Source organism: Coenobita brevimanus, chromosome 105 (assembly GCF_032717465.1).
Source record: "Coenobita brevimanus isolate Jiangsu-jjx chromosome 105, ASM3271746v2, whole genome shotgun sequence".
Classification (NCBI taxonomy): Eukaryota; Metazoa; Arthropoda; class Malacostraca; order Decapoda; family Coenobitidae; genus Coenobita; species Coenobita brevimanus.
The window spans coordinates 14,811,167-14,815,544 of NC_137058.1; positions in this window are offsets into that span (position 1 = coordinate 14,811,167).

Here is a 4,378-nt window from a genome sequence, read left to right on the forward strand (position 1 = left end):
CATGCTGTTCCTTGCACCCCGCGTGTTTGTCTTCTACTTCACCCCACACACTACCTCACATACTGGACGCTGTCTTCCACACTCCCCCATCTGCTTCAAATAAGAATTTCTACCCAGTCACTCCTTCAGCTCTACTCTTAAATTCTGACTTTATTCATCCTCCTCCCCAACCGTCACATGCTCTTTGTATGGAGTATTTCTTCTCTGCCATTACACTTTCCTATTAATTAAGTGCATTTGTACCTTGACTCCCCAATTTCTGTATGCGTTCACATCCATCTCATATCTTCTCGCTCTTTCATCCAGACACACATACTCAACAATTGCCTTCCCGTTCATTCAGCTTCGCTGCTCACTCAACTCTTCTCATCACATTCTTGTGTATACCTGTGTATCATTTTGTGCCTTAAGGGAGTATTATGCTACCACCTATTCCCTATCCACACAAAAGTCCAGCAGAGCTATACCGCTCCAACTCACTTCTGGCAGACTGCACACCCCAATCACTAACTAATCCATCCACACTTCACCATTCTCTACTTTTCCATTCATATCTCCAGACATGCTAAACTTCCCCACTCCTCCTAGATCTTCTTCTTGCCCAGAACTCATCTTCCACTCTTACTCTGCACGGTCTTACTGCCGATCTTTCATATACGCACACAATCACCCATGTTTGTATTAATGTTTCCAATCTTATCGACACAATCCTTAAACCAACTGATCACATACTCACTTCTATTTTCTTTATCCCTTTCCATCTCTTGTAGCACAACAATACATACACGTGCACCTCCCCCCTTTACCATCTCATTGTCACCTACTCTTGCACGTATGCACCTAGTCCACACTCCCACTCTCTCACCTCACTATTTGGCCTCAGCCACTCCACATATGTCCCCTTCTGCATCCTCAGTCTACCTGAATAATCTTTCTCTCGCTCATTTCCATCATTTGCACCCTTCTCACATTCCATGTTGCCAACCTTTTCGTGTCCCGTGTTTGGTCCTTGGTCGTCACCTGTAAGGTCAGAACCGGATCCAAGGCATTATGCTGTTGTCTTTTTAGTTAGTTGTTTTATGGGGAGGGGCACTAACCCCGCAACATCCAGCACTTGCTGACACTTAGTCAACATGTATGGGCTTAGGTCATGATGCTTACCACCCAGGGTGAAGTTTCCACTGGCTTACAGCAAATAATTCCCGGCATGTCACTCAGTATAGTCATCTTGAGTATGACCTTACACTGAGTGAGTGGATGATGGGCGCCCCATCAATACTATCTCCCTCCCTCCCCCCCTCTCTCTCTCTCTCTCTCTGTATATATATATATATATATATATATATATATATATATATATATATATACTATATATATATATATACAGGCATTTTATTTCACCAATTTTTCTGGGCATCGAATGATTCCGGCACCTCTTTTGAATCTGAACAAAAAAATTACGGGAGGGCCAACTTGAGAAGCCACGCCTTTGTAAGTCACCCAGTATTACTCTGGCAGCCACAGACTGTGTTGAGAGCAGCGTGTGATCACTTGGACTCATTATCCGGCATGTTTTCGATTGTGATCCCTGTATTATGTCTGGTTCTAATCTCATTTTACTTACATTTAACCCTGGCTAGGGCTTCGAAAAAAGATGTGCCTGGCAGTGGTGGCATCAAGCGTAACCTCAAGTCTTCCAGTACTCATAATCAAACCAACCTGGATCGGGGTTAAATGGATCCGCTAACCTATTCTGGCAATATGACGAAACCCCTCAGTAACCATATAAAGCAAAAAATGGCAATAAGTGATAAGTGGTTCACGGCCGATAAGTTTACACTCAACTTTTTTGCCCAATACCTAATTAACACCTCCCTCCCCTCCCAATTACTGAAGAGACTGGATCAACAGTGTTTACATCGATTCTGCCTACTCTTGGTCGTGAACCAGACGACCCTTTTTCTCCTTACTAATATTTCTCCTAAATAACTTCCTGTGAGCCAGCATTTTGTAGTTTGGCTGCAAATACCAAATTCTCTACAATTAACCATTTCCTGATCCTCAGTTTTTGCCCTTTGTGAATAGAATATTTTTCATCTATTTTCTCATTCATTTAGTTGAGTTTATACTCTTGAGTACATCGTATCACCACCCCAGTATATTTTATCACTGGTATTTAGTGATACCCTTTATAAGTGAGTGTGGATTTCATAAGAAGTGCCTTATTGCATGTCACGGGGTTGCATTGTATCATGAAAACCAGTTGCTGTTTAGGCATGCCATTACCAAAATACCGATATCCAGCAATGCAGTGACCCTATCGTATCGGCCACCAGTATCTTCACACATAATTTCACTCACATGTCTTGTCACAATCAAATCAATTAACAGCTTCTATTTGGGGTGATTCTTGATACAGTAAGACAGTTGTATCAGGCTAAAGAAAGATATCAACAAGAAACAGGTGCCATGGCACAGCAAACCCGTCCCCTGCAGTCATTTTAGTGTTGGACGTATAAACACAACAGGATATCTAGTCAAAGAATTGTCACAGATCAAAATTGGAGTAAATCGGAGTGAAAATTTACGATTTTAGCTGTCTCCATTCGAAATTTTAGGCCCACGACTCACCTGACAGTGTTGACCCCTTTACTGCTAACTGGAGGGGGAGTGACTCTTGCTGATGTAATGGCAAGGCATGTTATAGGATGCAGATTTGGAAAGATGCACTTTTAGGTTTCAGTTCAAAAATGTCGCTATGACTTGAATTTGAAAGGAAGGTATGGCGATTTTTTTTTTTTTTTTTTTTTTTTTTCATTTTGGGGCCTACATCCTGGCCCTTAGCCCAGATGGACCCAAAATATAATCATGTGATCAGATGGTCATAGATCCACTCATTCTCTGTAATTTTATTCCAAAATTTCCTTCACTAGTACTTCTCGCGTAAAAGTTGTCAGCAAACGGACAAACAAACAAGAAACCGAGTGAAAAACAATACCCGTCCACAAATCAAGCCACCTGGGCGAGACGGACGGGTAATAAACCGAGGGTAAAGTAGGAACTGGTTATGGAAAAACTGGACATTGGTGTTACCGTCAACTGCTTATGATATAAAGAAACAGGAAGGAAAAAAAAGTACGGTAAATCTGTGCAGAGAGAGAAAAACAAACAAAAAACGGTAGATATTAGAAAGCAAACCATGAGAGACGATATGAGTACTGTGGATGACTGAGTGATCGAATGGTTTCGACAGCATCAGATAAGGGGACCTGTCAGGTAGCGATGTGATGTAACGAAGCAAGTTCAGTTGTTCGCATAAAGAAAGTTCAGTTGGAGTATAATGAGTGTCATTACGCTCAAGGATGGTGGAGTCAGAGGCGTAGTGTTCCAATTATACTGTGACCTCACGTTGGTCTGATCTTGTAACATTATTTGCATGACCATGTTGGCCTCAGGTTACTCCGGCAAAGTGGGTCATCCAGCAGCAAAATGGTTCATCCAGAAAAGAGGATATGGAAAAAAGGCCGGTGGAAAATTGGTGTTGCACCTATGTGTATGTGAATATACTCGTGGGTATATATATATATATATATATATATATATATATATATATATATATATATATATATTGTGTCCCCCCTGCCACAATCTGGGTGCCCTATCGGGGTGGTATCACTACCTGCGGCCAGGTTGTGTTAGGAAGAATACTGCCACCGTATTCCCTGCGGTGTCGTAAAAGGCGACTAAAAGTGGAGCGGGAGTGAGGGGACTAGGGACCCCCTCCTCTGTTTTTGAGTCTCCTAAAGAACCTGAGACAGGCCAGGAAGTAAGGGATGGAGAGGATGGAGTTATCCCCGTACCCTGGAAGATTGATTGGTCTATGAATGCGTGGATGTAGTACGATTGAGGGTAAAAAAGGGAGGAGATTAGGAGAATGTTTGTGAGAAGAAAGTTGATCTTGTTAGCTTTGCGTGAAACGAAGATGAAAGGGGAAGGGTGAGTCCTATGTTTGGAAAGTGTGAATGGAAGATTGTCAGGTGTTGATAGAGGAAGGGCAAGAGAAGGTGTGGCCTCCTGTATTAGTGAGTCCGGAAGTACAGCAGTGCAGGTGATTGAATGGAAGGAGGTGTCATCGAGACTTGATGTGGGTGAAAGGAAATTTGAACGTAAGTTGTGGGTGTTTGTGAGTGTATATGGGCCTGGTAGTGAAAAGGGATGAAGAAGAGAGGGAGTCTTTCTGGAATGATGTTGATGAGTGTCTGCAGAGTTTTAGAGGAGAGAATGTGAATGTGGTAATGATGGGAGATCTGAATGCTGTAGAGTGGGAAATGTAGCAGTTGAAGGAATTGTGATGTTGGTATGCATAGGTAGTGCCTGG